The sequence below is a fragment of the Phyllobates terribilis genome, unplaced genomic scaffold (genome assembly GCF_046119375.1).
Source record: "Phyllobates terribilis strain yellow unplaced genomic scaffold, ASM4611937v1 Scaffold_11__3_contigs__length_659146591, whole genome shotgun sequence".
NCBI lineage: Eukaryota > Metazoa > Chordata > Amphibia > Anura > Dendrobatidae > Phyllobates > Phyllobates terribilis.
In genome coordinates, this window is record NW_027362771.1 from 575,229,817 (window position 1) to 575,247,233 (window position 17,417).

General features: G+C 44.2%; 6 non-coding genes across 6 annotated transcripts; all 6 read right to left on the reverse strand.

Annotated features, from left to right (window-relative positions):
* Positions 1-829: 829 nt before the first annotated feature.
* LOC141168399 (U4 spliceosomal RNA) lies at positions 830-969 on the reverse strand. The gene has a single exon (XR_012252136.1). It is a non-coding gene; the product is annotated as a U4 spliceosomal RNA (small nuclear RNA).
* Positions 970-7,965: 6,996 nt separating this feature from the next.
* LOC141168013 (U4 spliceosomal RNA) lies at positions 7,966-8,105 on the reverse strand. The gene has a single exon (XR_012251774.1). It is a non-coding gene; the product is annotated as a U4 spliceosomal RNA (small nuclear RNA).
* Positions 8,106-8,768: 663 nt separating this feature from the next.
* TRNAK-UUU (transfer RNA lysine (anticodon UUU)) lies at positions 8,769-8,841 on the reverse strand. The gene has a single exon. It is a non-coding gene; the product is annotated as a tRNA-Lys (tRNA).
* Positions 8,842-9,721: 880 nt separating this feature from the next.
* Positions 9,722-9,861, reverse strand: LOC141168478 (U4 spliceosomal RNA). The gene has a single exon (XR_012252215.1). It is a non-coding gene; the product is annotated as a U4 spliceosomal RNA (small nuclear RNA).
* Positions 9,862-15,831: 5,970 nt separating this feature from the next.
* Positions 15,832-15,971, reverse strand: LOC141168185 (U4 spliceosomal RNA). The gene has a single exon (XR_012251932.1). It is a non-coding gene; the product is annotated as a U4 spliceosomal RNA (small nuclear RNA).
* A 943-nt stretch (positions 15,972-16,914) lies between these two features.
* Positions 16,915-16,987, reverse strand: TRNAK-UUU (transfer RNA lysine (anticodon UUU)). The gene has a single exon. It is a non-coding gene; the product is annotated as a tRNA-Lys (tRNA).
* Between the last annotated feature and the right edge of the window lie 430 nt (positions 16,988-17,417).

A 17,417-nucleotide genomic window follows, 5' to 3' on the forward strand; every position in this document is an offset into this window, starting at 1 on the left:
CTGACAAGAGTGCTGACAGAGCGCTGACAAGAGTGCTGAAAGAGTGCTGACAAGAGTGCTGACAGAGTGCTGACAGAATGCTGACAAGAGTGCTGACCGAGTGCTGACAGAGAGCTGACAGAATGCTGACAGAGTGCTGACAAGTGTGCTGACAGAGTGCTGACAGAGTGCTGACAGAATGCTGACAGAATGCTGACAAGAGTGCTGACAGAGTGCTGACAGAGTGCTGACTAGAGTGCTGACAAGAGTGCTGATAGAGTGCTGACAGAGTGCTGACAGAATGCTGACAGAGTGCTGACAAGAGTGCTGTGCAGCACATGGAGCAAATGCTTCATAATCTATTCCCTTTATATACATTCATCTCCCCTGAGGAGCCCCCATTACAGGACACCATCAGGGACTTATAATGATAACAACTAATAATAGTGAATGAATAGCACTGTATCATAGACACATAATAGTATCACATAGTGACTGAATATCGCTATACCATGAACATAATATAACAGCAAAAAGTTTTTGAATACCGCCAAACCATGAAAATATAGAAACACCAAACAATGACTTTATTACCGCCATACCATGAACACATAATAACAAAAACAACTAAAACATGACTCCATATGGAGAAATCTCCGGGGAAGCAGCTGACTAGATAGTAATCCTGTAATTGATCCCGCACGTTTCTTTGCTGATTCTCTTGTCCTCGGGGAAGCGAAATGTTACTTATAATTCTCAGCCCGACACATGTAACATACGGCTCCAATACAACTGTATACACGTAACTATCTCCAATAAACACCTCTTCTAACATTAACCACCTATTCAGTCTCCTGGGAGACTGTCACAAATTGCCATGCTGACTGTACTACGAGCCCTCATGGCGGGGTATTGGGAAAAGTTTTCAACTAGCAATAATCACGCCTCAGATAAACCTCATGGGCTATGATACTGCCACTGCGCAAAGCTGGAGGCCATCTGTGAGGAGCTGCGGCCTCCGGATCTGGGGCTCTGTCTACACTGAGGAGAGACAAACTCATTAGGGGGCTGTGGGAGCAAAGGATTCTGGGAGTGGATATGCTAATAACACCCCTCTCCTAAGTCTGTAATGGCAGAAAGAAAAGCTCCCCAGGCTGGGGGAGGGGAGGGGGTTTATGCACTGATATAATACCGTTATACCATGAGCGCAGAATAACACAAAGTAGTGACTAAATACCAACTTACCATGATCTCATAATAATGCCAGATAGTGAGAGAATACTATCTCTGGGCTCGGCCTCTCCGATCATTTATAGACACCCGCATCCTGTGTAACACCAGGTCCATCAGGTGGTCGAAAAGGGATGTTGTAATCTGTGGCCCTATAGAGGCCACAGTGTAAGGAACTGTACAGGTGACCTAGTTGTGGCGCCATCAGAGGAGATCACCGCTAGTCCTCCATGCTGAGCCTCCTCCCATAATATTAGGCCTGTTGTGCTGTATATTATATTATATCACCTATATATCATGGAGTCATTTCAACATTTTTTATTCAATTTTATTAAAAGTTTCAGCCTGAAAAGGTACTCGAACCCTGAACTAAAGATTTAGGACTATTTCAGGCTGGACCTAACTCGCTTCCATTAGCCTCTGAGCACTTCCAAAGAGTGAATGCAACCACGGTCTCTTATAAGAAGGTGCATAGACAGGTTTTTTTAAGCCCTTTTACAATGTAACCACTGCAGCCAATCACTAGCCACAGCAGTAACCAATGTGACTGGAGACTGACAGTAGTGATCACACTTCTGTACGGCCAAAATAGGATGTACAGAGATGGGCTGTTTCCTATTTATGGAGGCGAATATTAAGCAATTGCAGGTTTAAGTCCCCTAAGGGGACTGATAAAAATAAGATCATGCCCATCTGTGTGTCCAGAATAGGATGTACAGAGGCTGCCTGTATAGAGGTGAGTATTAAGCAATCGCAGGTCCAAGTCCCCAAAGGGGACTAATAAAAATAAAATCACTCCCCTTTTACCAATATGTAAAAAAATTAGCACATTGGGTATTGCTGGGTTTCTAAATATCTGAACTAATAAAATATTTTTATCCCAAATGCTACAAGCCGAAACCGAAGAAAAAAAAATCTAAATGGCAGAATTGCAGGGGAGGTTGGGGGAGGGGTCATGTCACCTCCCAAAATAAAGTGGAATTAAAACAGATACGAAAGTGTTGGAGGCCAACAGGTACAATATATATATATATATCATAGGAATGACTGAACTTTGAGTGCTGGATATTTCCAGGACTCTATCAAGAGACACTAGGTACAAGGTTGTGAACCTGCTAGGCGAAAAGGCCGGTGTTCTTTGTGTGATGTCCTTTGTTTTAGTGATAAAGTAAAGGTTGCATCTACATATGGAATGAGTATAGGCCCTCCAGCCTCCTGGATGATACAGGTACACACACCTTCTGTGGTGAACTTGAATACAGATCCTGTTTTTGTGTCCTAGTGTAATCTACATATGTACACTGCCCCTGTGGATTTGAATTGTATACCATTGCTCCTGAGGTAGACATCCTGTCTTCAGCCTATGGATATGTATATTGGTGCACAATGCTTTTGATGAACATCTTGGAGCCAGCCCAAATGGAGTTGAACCTACACAAGGACTTTCTTCCAGAAGTACAAGAGTGCCATCTGCAGGAAGGTGTTGACCAATGCAGCCAATGACAATGCTCATACTACCCTGAAGATGATTGGATATTTGCCACAGAAGATACCGGAGAAGAAGGGCGGAGTCGTGGGTTGTATGTGGGTGTGGATGTGAAATTTTTAGTATAAATGAAGTAGAGTCAAGACTATCTCTCTCTCTCTGCCATGAAGGATCATTGCTAAGTATACTTATAATTGTATTTGTATTTTCTCTAATTAGAGGACATTGAAGAAAGGTTCTATTGTGAAATTGTTGATTGAATTGCCTTATTATTATCTTATTTTTCTTGTCATTAAACATCTGTATTATTTTCCCAAAACTTGAGTTATTGATTATATAGGAAAGGTTCAGGACAGGATATAGAACGGGAAATCACCACCTACAGAAAGTCATATGGACCCCAAAATGGTACAATATAGACTACACCTCGCCCCGAAAAAAACAAGACCTCGCACAACTCTAACAACCCAAAAAATAAAAGTGATGGCTCTCAGAATATGATGGCTGAAACAAGATATTTTTATTTAAAGCAGTTTGATTTTTTTTTTTTACAGTAAAACAACTATATAAAATGTGACATCACGATGATCGCACTGACAAGTAGAAGAAAGTTATCAGGTCATTTTTACAGCAACTTGAACGCCAAAAAATCAAAACTTAAATAACAATGGTGGAATCAAAACTTTTTCATTACTTGGAATTTTTCCCACTATTCAGTATATTTTATGGCAAAATGAATGCTATCATACAACACTAAATCTCGTCCCGCAAGAGATGAGCTCTCATACAGCAACGCGGATGGAGAAATAAAAATGTTGTGGCTTTTAGAAAACAGAGAGAAAAAAAAATAGATTGGCCACTTCTTTCATCGTCAGCCTGCAGACAAGTCAGATCTCCCACCTCCACAAAATAGGAAAGCACATCTATTATAACCACATGATTCAGTCTCAAAAATGCAACTACTAGTTTATAGCAATTTTTCGGAGTTACAAAAAACAGCGCCACCCCTGTGAACAGGTTGTTTGTGGTATTGCAGCTAGGCCCTATTCTCTTCAATAGAGCTGAGCAGTAATACCAGACTTAATCGGGTTTTTGCACCATCCAGAAATTTCTAGACAGTTCTTTATGGGTTTTCAATGTGTCCATAAACCATGTTCTCTGTTTGTGACTTTCGAAAAGTTGTTCAGAAAAAAAATAAAAATCAGGCTGGCGGCTCCGGACACAACTCTGGACTAGTGTGGAACAGACATTTTTTTCTAATCCTTGACAAAAACTGACCAATGTGACTTCTGACTAATTAACGAATCAGCCTCGGGTTATTTATACTTACCCGAAATCTGTATAAAGCCGGGTCTTCCCCAAGGTGATCCAAAAAGGGACGGTGTAATCTGTGGCCTATGGATGCCACAATATGGGAAACTGTGCAGGTGACCTTACATATATATCATGCAGTTGTTTGAAAAAAAATGTCATGAAATTTTATTAAATAACAATTCTAGCCAAACGGGGACTTGAACCCTGGACCCTCAGATTAAAAGTCTGATGCTCTACTGACTGAGCTATCCAGGCTCTGTGGAAAACATAGGAGTGGTAAGATTTCAGTGTGGAACTAACAACAACTAAGGGCCCCGTCACACTAAGCGATGCAGCAGCGATCCCGACAACGATACGACCTGTCAGGGATCGTTGCTGCATCGCTAATACATCGCTGGTGAGCTGTCAAACAGGCAGGCTCACCAGTGATCAGGGGAGCAGCGATATCGTGGAAAGAATCGTTCCACGATGTCCTGCTCCCGTTACCAGCCTGCTGCAAGCAGGGGCAGGCTGGTAACTATGGTAAACATCGGGTTACTAAGTGCGCGTGTGCCCCTAGTAACCCGCTGTTTACCATGGATACCACTATGCTACGGTGCGCGGGAGCATCCGTGCACCGTAGCAGAGTGGTATCCATGGTAAACAGCGGGTTACTAAGTGCGTGCGTGCCCCTAGTAACCCGATGTTTACCATAGTTACCAGCCAGATCGTTGGTCCCGCTGGTCACACACAGCGATGTGTGCTGGCCAGCGGGAGGCCAACGACCAAAAAATGGTCCAGGACACTTTGCAACGATCAGCGACCTCACAGCAGGGGCCTGATCGTTGCAAAGTGTCACACACAGCGACATCGCTGGTGAGGTCGCTGGTGAGTCACCAAAACCGTGACTCAGCAGCGATATCGCTAGCGATATCGCTATGTGAGACGGGGGCTTAACACCTTGTATTATATAAATACATTATTTCTTGCACCTGGGAAGTATGAAGGGATCTATACTGATACCATATATTACATGCACGCTCACTGAAGCCCATAGGATGAATGCCTCCTTGGACCTGCCAGGGTCAGTCACAGAGGTTATGTTCCCTCTGTAAGTGACCTAAGGCTGCACACCATAACTACTGATGTGCACAGCTCCCGCCTGCTTTGTGTGCCCCCTATGACTGATCCTGAGTAGCAGGAAACATCCGATGTTCAAGGGGTCACCTACGCAGTCACACAGTAATACCATTTGGAGCCACAAGGCCGAGCGCCATCTCTGCACAGTTCCCCGTCACTTCCGCTCGGACCATACACATAACATGAGAGCAACAAGAGCCTGTACTATGTGCAAAAAGAGCCTGTACTATGTGCAACAAGAGCCTGTACTATGTGCAACAAGACCAACATAATGGAACGCCAACATGGCAGCAACATAAAGAAAATGCATAATATTTAGTCTGTCTCTTATAAGAAGGTGTGTAGACAGTTTTGTTTAACCATTTTACAATGTAACCGCTGCAGCCAATCACTAGCCATAGCAGTGACCAATGTGATCATAGACTGGCTGCAGTGATCCCACATCTGTACGGCCTAATAGGATGTTCAGTGACTGGCTGTTTATGAAGTATGGAGGCGAGTATTTTTTCAACTTTTTAAAGGGTTTTTCTATTATTAAGTTTTCTATCTCCGTAGGCTCGCCCAGTGAAAATAATAATAAACTGTGTTTTCCTCACCCCCCGATACTTCCGAGCTGCCTGTCTGTCATTGCTTCCCGTCCTGTCAAGAGGCTGCAGCAGTGATGCCACAAATTGTGACCACTACAGCCAATCACTGAGGTCGGCATCAGTCTGGTGATTGGCTGCAGTGGTCACGTTCTGTAGTTGTGACGTCTCGCCAGCAACTTGTCAACAAAGACCAGAGGAAGCGACAGGAAGGCAGCGCTGGATATTAGGAAGTCTGGTGACATAGAGACGTTTATCCTCGGAAACACTTTGAAGATTTCTGTCCTGGACAACCCCTTTAAGGTGATTAGACCGGATCATAGTCAGCTGAAAGGCTCCATGTACATCGAAAGAGACCACGCCTCTCTCCCTGTGGGGTCTGTCCTCTAACATAGGTTGGGTCTGTGATTCCCCTTCCCCCATCACTTGCGGTTTTGTTTTTTAATCACACACTTTTAGTGTTTTTCTTAATTTATTTATTTTTTCTGTAGAAAAGTCTGTGTGACCCCAGAAAGAAACAGTTGCTATGAAAGTCTTTGGTGTCCATAGCAACCAATCACAGAGCAGCTTTCATTTTACCAGAGCTGTGTAAGAAATGAAATCCGGACCGTGATTGGTTGCTATGGGAAACAAAGACAACCACCGGTGCAAGCTCTGATCGCTGCTGTTCAACCCTCTGACAATGTCTGACAGCGGCATGTAAATGGTCGTGATTTGTCTGCACCCATCTCGACCCCCCAAATTCCCACCCACTCCTGCAATGTGATTGCATGGTGCCGATGGGTTACCATGACAGCCGGGGGTCTAGTGAAGGCCCCTGTCACCGCTATGTTTGTACATACAAGTACAGAAAACTTCACCTAATAAATACTATTCATTGTCCAAAAAAAACCAAAGTGCTTTACAAACATGTACTGTATTAGAAATCATGGCTGCTTTCTTCCAAAAACAGCGCCACTCCGGTTCACAGGTTGTGTGTGGTATTGCAACTGAGCTCCATTTACTAAAATAAAGCTGAGCAGTAATTCCAGAAACGACCCGTCCATAACGGCGGAGCTCCGTCCAGAGGAAAGGTTTATCTAAGACCGGTTTCACAAATCTGCGGTCCACAGTCTGGGTGCGATCCATGATGTACGGAGCGGCTGCGGGTCTCTTATATCAGGCAATCGCAGGGTTAAACCCCGAAGGGACTGAAAAAAAATCAAAGACATTTAAAAAAAAAATTAAAATTATATATATATTGAATAAATATATTTAAATAAATCGTATTTTCTCAGTTTAAGAAGAAAAAAATAGATATACATATCATATCTATATTTAAATACATATTATATATATATATATCATTTTATATACATATATTTAAATATATATTATAATATTTAAAGAAAAAATAAAAATTATGTACATATATATATAATCTTTAACATTTTTTAGATTTTTCAAAAAATGTTCATATCTAATATTTATAATATTTAAAAAAAAAATAAAAATATATTTATATATACATATATATCCAAAAAAGACAAAGGCAGCAGCACTCCATTGTTCAATATAGGGTGAACTTTTTCAAGCTGGAAAAAGTTTCACATTTTGAACGAAACGTTGCCCTGACGTGATGGGTCAATAAATCCCCCTATATTGGACTATGGAGCGCTGCCTTTGTCTTTGCTGGACGTCTTGAGGTTTGGTTTTGCCTGTAAGGCGTATTTAGCACCCAACTGTTTTTGTAATAACTTTGCTAGTGCTGCACCTGTATTTTTCTAATTATATATTCATATAAATAAATATAAATATATATATATATATACACATATGTACAGTATATATAGAATTTTTTCATGTATTGTTTTACATTTTCTGATATGTATATATATACACATATACTATCAGTACTATTTTGGGGTCTATATGACTTTCTGATCTCTTATTATTCCATCATATTTTGGGAGGTGACCAAAAAAGTCCCAGAGAATTTGCCATTTACACTTTCTTCTGTTTTGGTGCACGCCGTATATAATAAATAGTATTTTATATATGTACCCAGCGATAACAAATGTGATAATTTTTTATTTATTTTTGGAAAAGTGGGTGTTTGATCTTTATACACACAGATATATATATATATATATAATTCTTCCCGCATGGAACAAGTTCTCATTGGCATAGAAATATACCTGAAATGTTATAATTTCTAGAATATTGATCCTACAGCACATGGCCGATTCAGATCTATCTCAACCACCTATTCAGTCTCCTGGGAGACTGTCAAAAATTGCCATGCTGACTGTATTACGAGCCCTCATGGCGGGGTATTGGGAAAAGTTTTCAACTAGCAATAATCACGCCTCGGATAAACCTCATGGGCTATGATACTGCCACTGCGCAAAGCTGGAGGCCATCTGTGAGGAGCTGCAGCCTCCGGATCTGGGGCTCTGTCTACACTGAGGAGAGACAAAGTCATTAGGGGCTGTGGGAGCAAAGGATTCTGGGAGTGGATATGCTAATAACGCCCCTCCACTAAATCTGTAATGGAAGAAAGAAAAGCCCCCCAGGCTGGGGAAGGGGAGAGGGTTTATCCTCCATCTGACCATAGTGTCACCACCTCCTGCTATACAGACTGTCTGCTCCTGCGTCCTGGGGGAACCTTCACTTATGTGTTACAGGATTGCATTACCAGGAACTTCCTGATGATGGCGCAAGAAGAGAAGCTGAGAGGCAATACTGTCATGCCGTGACCATATAATAACAAATAGTGACTTATAACCGCCATACCATGACCACATTATAATACTAAATAATGACTGAATACCGCCATATAGTGCCCTCTATACAGACTGTTCACAAGTTCCTATATTACATTACCAGTGATCGCCTGTTGTTGGCGCCAAAAGTGCAGCTAAGGAGAACAAGGTCACCACCCAAAACTAACTGGAATCAAGGATATTACAGTAACCGTGATATTTTCCTGAACAGTCGCCATCATTTGTCCTTCCCTAGGTCTCTTATATCCTTTAGAAATAGCGTTTATTGGTTTCATCTTTATTGAAAGCTTCCGCCTGAACAGGGACTTGAACCCTGGACCCTCAGATTAAAAGTCTGATGCTCTACCGACTGAGCTATCCAGGCTTCTGTACATGATCACTGACACAATGACTTTCTCCTGTATTATCGGCCGTCTGCTCCTCCTTTCTGGTTACAGACTATCACCACTCACCACTATACGTTCTGTCCATTGGTTTCTACGTCCTGGAAGGGAACCGTCTCTTCTGTATTCCAGACCTGTCCAGCAATGCAGAGATGATCCCATAAGACTTAACGATTGAATTGGAGGGAGGACGTCATCAGGGACTTGTAATGACTTGTGGATGGGACAGGATGATATCAGGGACTTATAATGAATTGGGGAGAATGCTATACAGAGGCTTATAATAAACAGGAGAGTGCGGGAGGACACCACAAGGGACTTATTATGAATTGGGAGTGGTGTAGGATGCCATAAGGGACTTAGAATAAATTGAGTTGTGGGAGGAAGATACTTAGAGGGTCTCATAATGAATTGGGGTTGGTGGAGGACGCTATAAAGGACATATTATGAACTAGGGGTGGAAGAGAACACTATACAGGGACTTATGATGAATTAGGGGGGGGGGGTGTGGCAAATGCCATAAGGGACTTTTAATCAATTGGTGGCTGAGGGATGCTGTTATCAGACACTTATAGATAATAACTAATAGTGACTGTAATACCGCAATACCATGCCCACATAACAAGAAAAAAACAACAACATGACTACATGGAGAAATCTCCGGGGAAGCAGCTGACTAGATAGTAATCCTGTAATTGATCCCGCACGTTTCTTTGCTGATTCTCTTGTCCTCGGGGAAGTGAAATGTTACTTATAATTCTCAGCCCGACACATGTAACATACGGCTCCAATACAACTGTATATAGAATTACTCCAGTTAAACAGCAATAACTCTTCTTCTACTATTAACCACCTATTCAGTCTCCTGGGAGACTGTCAAAAATTGTCATGCTGACTGTATTACGAGCCCTCATGGCGGGGTATTGGGAAAAGTTTTCAACTAGCAATAATCACGCCTTGGATAAACCTCATGGGCTATGATACTGCCACTGCGCAAAGCTGGAGGCCATCTGTGAGGAGCTGCGGCCTCCGGATCTGGGGCTCTGTCTACACTGAGGAGAGACAAAGTCATTAGGGGGCTGTGGGAGCAAAGGATTCTGGGAGTGGATATGCTAATAAACCCCTCCCTTAAGAAGAATTGGTAGCAGGGAGGATGGAGAACATTTTTCCAGCGATGTTGCTGTGTGGGGCCACATTTCGTTATTATTTGTGCCGAGCTGTAGGAGCTTTTAACGGTACCTTTTTAGGGTACGTATGATGTTACAGTCGCTTTTTATATGCAGGAACCAAAAATTCTATTTTATTATTTTTTTGTTACTGTTTCTTTACATTTTACACTATTTGGTGTAAAATAATTGCGTATTTCCATAGATCTAAGGTTTATGGGCCCAGAAAAATAGTAGTTTTATTTCTAGGTAGTGGAGGGAGATAATGCAACAGATGTCTTAGAGAGAAATTGTAAAATCCATAAAGATATCTCCAGACATGGGACATATCACCCTCACATTGAACATATGGGATTAATTATAACTGGGGAAGTGAGAAAGAGCTGAACATTGAAGTAGGGACTTCCTGCTGTGAGCAGGTAATTACATTAAGGCCACGTCCCCACTATCAGTATTTGGTCAGTATTCGGTCAGTATTTTTTCTCAGGAGTGGAAGACAAAACCAGGAGTGGGTGATAAATGCAGAATTTATGCACTTATTTCTATTATACCTTTTCTCTGATTGTTCCTCACCTGGTTTTGGCTCCTACTCCTGAGAAAAAATACTGACTAAATACTGATAGCGGGATCGTGGCCTTAGGGATCTGATGGGAACCAGCCAACAAACTTAGGATTCTTATGCTCAGAGGCAGAGAAGTATAGGGGCTTCCTCTGTTCATGGAATTATCTCAGACACTCAGGAGCCAGTGGTCAGTGATGAATATTGGGGTTGCATCAATCCGATATTTATGGGAGAAATATTTTCAGTGCTGTAGCGAAAGGACAACCATAATGCATTCACTCACATCATGGTAAGGCCATCCGAACCCCTCCAACTTAATATCATTCCGATGGATGATGCTATCTGTGCCATGTTTCATCTCTATAGAAAGGTAAAATCGTGATAGAAAACACAATAATATCTCCCACCTGGGACCTCCAGGGGCAAAGATATGCTGAAAGTTGGAAATCTCATAAACTTCTAAAAGACCTAGCACATCCCATGACAGGCCCCCATATAAGCTCACTGAGGGGAGGCATGTGCGGGTAACCTTGATCTAATAAAAAGCAAAGTTTGGGTTTTTGGTATTTGTCAGTTCTGGAAGACACAGTACTCTGTCATTCTGTCTATTGCTCTAAGGAATACTTTCTTCCACTAAGCTCTGATTCATTTCCCTGATTAGGTTTAGTACTTTTCTCTTATTATCCCTTTTATTTTATGTAATTGAATATATACCATATTGTTTTGTTCCCCTTTTGTATCATCTTTGTATATTTTTATAAACACTGCCTACCTTTCTGGATTTATATATTTTATTAACTATATAAAATTTAATATCGCTGTTCCTCTGGCTCTGTAAACCGCAACCCTGAAGCCATACGCTATCTGTAAAGGGTGTCCAATCAGAGGTGGTGGCAGCGAGCAGTGGTTCCCTTTTGTTATTGTGGAGCTGGCAGTGACCATACGGGGGGTATATATATATATATATATATATATATATATATATATATATATATATATATATATATATATATGTGTATATATAAATATACATATATTCCATGCGTTTGAATTGGAGGTGCATATACCGTACACTCACTGTGAGTTCCTCAATAACCGGCCTTGTAGTAGAAGCAGCTGGGGCCTCGTCCATCACTCGTCAGTCTATTGTGTAATTGTCCTGACCATAAGAGGCAGCTGAGTTGCATCCCCTGACATCTGGTGGCAGTGATCGAATCTGTATGGTCTCCCAGAGAAATAACAACATGTGTGGTGATAACCACAACTTGAGAATGGGATCGCTAGGAGCACAAATATGGCGACAGCACAGAATCATGAGCACGAATATGGCGGCATCAGACACAAGAGTACAAAGATGGAGGCCACACAGTATTATCAGGAGTACAAACATGGCGGCACCAGAGCCACCACAAGAGTACAAAGATGGCAGCTGCACAGTATTATCAGGAGTACAAAGATGGCGGCACCAGACACACCACAAGAGTACAAAGATGGCGGCCGCACAGTATTATCAGGAGTACAAAGATTGCGGCACCAGAGCTACGACAAGAGTACAAAGATGGCGGCCGCACTGTATTATCCGGAGTACAAAGATTGCGGCACCAGAGCTACCACAAGAGTACAAAGATGGCGGCCGCACAGTATTATCAGGAGTACAAAGATGGCTGCACTAGACACACCACAAGAGTACAAAGATGGCGGCCGCACAGTATTATCAGGAGTACAAAGATGGCGGCACCAGACACACCACAAGAGTACAAAGATAGCGGCCGCACAGTATTATCAGGAGTACAAAGATGGCGGCACCAGACACACCACAAGAGTACAAAGATAGCGGCCGCACAGTATTATCAGGAGTACAAAGATGGCGGCACCAGACACACCCCAAGAGTACAAAGATAGCGGCCGCAGAGTATTATCAGGAGTACAAAGATGGCGGCACCATACACTCCACAAGAGTGCAAAGATGGCGGCCGCACAGTAATATCAGGAGTACAAACATGGCGGCACCAGAGCCACCACAAGAGTACAAAGATGGCGGCAGCACAGTATTATCAGGAGTACAAACATTGCGGCACCAGAGCTACCACAAGAGTACAAAGATGGCGGCACCAGAGCTACCACAAGAGTGCAAAGATGGCGGCACCAGAGCTACCACAACAGTGCAAAGATGGCGGCCGCACAGTATTATCAGGAGTAGAAAGATGGCGGCACCAGACACACCACAAGAGTACAAAGATAGCGGCCGCACAGTATTATCAGGAGTACAAAGATGGCGGCATCAGAGCCACCACAAGAGTACAAAGATGGCGGCACCAGAGCTACCACAAGAGTACAAAGATGGCGGCACCAGAGCTACCACAAGAGTGCAAAGATGGCGGCACCAAAGCTACCACAAGAGTGCAAAGATGGCGGCCGCACAGTATTATCAGGAGTACAAAGATGGCGGCACCAGAGCTACCACAAGAGTGCAAAGATGGCGGCCGCACAGTATTATCAGGAGTACAAAGATGGCGGCATCAGAGCTACCACAAGAGTGCAAAGATGGCGGCCGCACAGTATTATCAGGAGTACAAAGATGGCGGCACTAGACACACCACAAGAGTACAAAGATGGCGGCCGCACAGTATTATCAGGAGTACAAAGATGGCGGCACCAGACACACCACAAGAGTACAAAGATAGCGGCCGCACAGTATTATCAGGAGTACAAAGATGGCGGCACCAGACACACCACAAGAGTACAAAGATAGCGGCCGCACAGTATTATCAGGAGTACAAAGATGGCGGCACCAGACACACCCCAAGAGTACAAAGATAGCGGCCGCAGAGTATTATCAGGAGTACAAAGATGGCGGCACCATACACTCCACAAGAGTGCAAAGATGGCGGCCGCACAGTAATATCAGGAGTACAAACATGGCGGCACCAGAGCCACCACAAGAGTACAAAGATGGCGGCAGCACAGTATTATCAGGAGTACAAACATTGCGGCACCAGAGCTACCACAAGAGTACAAAGATGGCGGCACCAGAGCTACCACAAGAGTGCAAAGATGGCGGCACCAGAGCTACCACAACAGTGCAAAGATGGCGGCCGCACAGTATTATCAGGAGTAGAAAGATGGCGGCACCAGACACACCACAAGAGTACAAAGATAGCGGCCGCACAGTATTATCAGGAGTACAAAGATGGCGGCATCAGAGCCACCACAAGAGTACAAAGATGGCGGCACCAGAGCTACCACAAGAGTACAAAGATGGCGGCACCAGAGCTACCACAAGAGTGCAAAGATGGCGGCCGCACAGTATTATCAGGAGTACAAAGATGGCGGCACCAGAGCTACCACAAGAGTGCAAAGATGGCGGCCGCACAGTATTATCAGGAGTACAAAGATGGCGGCACCAGACACACCACAAGAGTACAAAGATGGCGGCCGCACAGTATTATCAGGAGTACAAAGATGGCGGCACCAGACACACCACAAGAGTACAAAGATAGCGGCCGCACAGTATTATCAGGAGTACAAAGATGGCGGCACCAGACACTCCACAAGAGTACAAAGATAGCGGCCGCACAGTATTATCAGGAGTACAAAGATGGCGGCACCAGACACTCCACAAGACTGCAAAGATGGCGGCCGCACAGTAAAATCAGGAGTATAAACATGGCGGCACCAGAGCCACCACAAGAGTACAAAGGTGGCGGCAGCACAGTATTATCAGGAGTACAAACATTGCGGCACCAGAGCTACCACAAGAGTACAAAGATGGCGGCACCAGAGCTACCACAAGAGTGCAAAGATGGCGGCCGCACAGTATTATCAGGAGTACAAAGATGGCGGCACCAGACACACCACAAGAGTACAAAGATAGCGGCCGCACAGTATTATCAGGAGTACAAAGATGGCGGCATCAGAGCCACCACAAGAGTACAAAGATGGCGGCACCAGAGCTACCACAAGAGTACAAAGATGGCGGCACCAGAGCTACCACAAGAGTGCAAAGATGGCGGCACCAGAGCTACCACAAGAGTGCAAAGATGGCGGCCGCACAGTATTATCAGGAGTACAAAAATGGCGGCACCAGAGCTACCACAAGAGTGCAAAGATGGCGGCCGCACAGTATTATCAGGAGTACAAAGATGGCGGCACCAGAGCTACCACAAGAGTGCAAAGATGGCGGCCGCACAGTATTATCAGGAGTACAAAGATGGCGGCACCAGAGCTACCACAAGAGTGCAAAGATGACGGCACCAGAGCTACCACAAGAGTACAAAGATGGCGGCCGCACAGTATTATCAGGAGTACAAAGATGGCGGCCGCACAGTATTATCAGGAGTACAAAGATGGCAGCATCAGACACACCACAAGAGTACAAAGATAGCGGCCGCACAGTATTATCAGGAGTACAAACATGGCGGCACCAGAGCCACCACAAGAGTACAAAGATGGCGGCAGCACAGTATTATCAGGAGTACAAACATTGCGGCACCAGAGCTACCACAAGAGTACAAAGATGGCGGCACCAGAGCTACCACAAGAGTGCAAAGATGGCGGCACCAGAGCTACCACAAGAGTGCAAAGATGGCGGCCGCACAGTATTATCAGGAGTACAAAGATGGCGGCACCAGTCACACCACAAGAGTACAAAGATAGCGGCCGCACAGTATTATCAGGAGTACAAAGATGGCGGCATCAGAGCCACCACAAGAGTACAAAGATGGCGGCACCAGAGCTACCACAAGAGTACAAAGATGGCGGCACCAGAGCTACCACAAGAGTGCAAAGATGGCGGCACCAGAGCTACCACAAGAGTGCAAAGATGGCGGCCGCACAGTATTATCAGGAGTACAAAAATGGCGGCACCAGAGCTACCACAAGAGTGCAAAGATGACGGCCGCACAGTATTATCAGGAGTACAAAGATGGCGGCATGAGAGCCACCACAAGAGTACAAAGATGGCGGCACCAGAGCTACCACAAGAGTACAAAGATGGCGGCACCAGAGCTACCACAAGAGTGCAAAGATGGCGGCACCAGAGCTACCACAAGAGTACAAAGATGACGGCCGCACAGTATTATCAGGAGTACAAAGAAGGCAGCATCAGAGCCACCACAAGAGTACAAAGATGGCCACCACATTGCACAACTGAAAGCACTATCATGACAAACTCCAACCACAAAGCTCACAGATTGCTATTTGCACACCACCCATCCTTAGTCTGCTCTTTACCACCTACTCAGTCTCCTGGGAGACTGTCAAAAATTGCCATGCTGACTGTATTACGAGCCCTCATGGCGAGGTATTGGGAAAAGTTTTCAACTAGCAATAATCACACCTCGGATAAACCTCATGGGCTATGATACTGCCACTGCGCAAAGCTGGAGGCCATCTGTGAGGAGCTGCGGCCTCCGGATCTGGGGCTCTGTCTACACTGAGGAGAGACAAAGTCATTAGGGGGCTGTGGGAGCAAAGGATTCTGGGAGTGGATATGCTAATAACGCCCCTCCCCTAAATCTGTAATGGAAGAAAGAAAGGCCCCCCAGGCTGGGGGAGGGGAGAGGGTTTATCCTCCATCTGACTGCTCTTCAATAACTGAATACCGTCATATCATCACCACATAATAACACCAGATAGTGACTGAATACCGCCATACCATCACCACATAACACCAGATAGTGACTGAATACCGCCATACCATCACCACATAATAACAGTAAATAGTGACTTTATACCGCCATACCATCACCACATAATAACACCAGAAAGTGACTGAATACCGCCATACCATCACCACATAATAGCACTAAATAGTGACTGAATACAGCCATAGTATAACTATATAACACCAGATAGTGACTGAATACCGCCATACCATCACCACATAATAACACCAAATAGTGACTGAATACCGCCATACCAACACCACATAATAACACCAGATAGTGACTGAATACCGCCATAGTATAACTATATCACACCAGATAGTGACTGAATACCGCCATACCATCACCACATAATAACACCAGATAGTGACAGAATACCGCCATACCATCACCACATAATAACACCAAATAGTGACTGAACACCCCCATACTATCACCACATAGTAACTCAAAATAGTGACTGAATACCGCCATACCATCACCACATAATAGCAATTTCTGCGGTCGGCTTCTTCAGCTATTTATTCATTCCTTAAAGCGACAATGTAACAAACAGTACATGTGACCTTATCCTCCATACTGTGCCTGAGTTCACAAATCTGTATCTGTCCCATGAAATATTGTTTGAATATTCTTTAATTAAACTTTATTAAAAGCTTCTGCCCGAACAGGGACTTGAACCTTGGACCCTCAGATTAAAAGTCTGATGCTCTACCGACTGAGCTATCCAGGCTTCTGTACATGATCACTGACACAATGATTTTCTCCTGTATTATCGGCCGTCTGCTCCTCCTTTCTGGTTACAGACTATCACCACTCACCACTATACGTTCTGTCCATTGGTTTCTACGTCCTGGAAGGGAACCGTCTCTTCTGTATTCCAGACCTGTCCAGCAATGCAGAGATGATCCCATAAGACTTAACGATTGAATTGGAGGGAGGACGTCATCAGGGACTTGTAATGACTTGTGGATGGGACAGGATGATATCAGGGACTTATAATAAACTGGAGAGTGAGGACGGACGCTATCAGGGACTTGTAATGACTTGGGGGTAGGGGAGGATGATATTAGAGACTTATAATAAACTGGAGAGTGAGGACGGACGCTAGTGTAGCACCCAGAGGGTTCGGTCGCTACAGAGGTATTGCATCTCACCCAGAT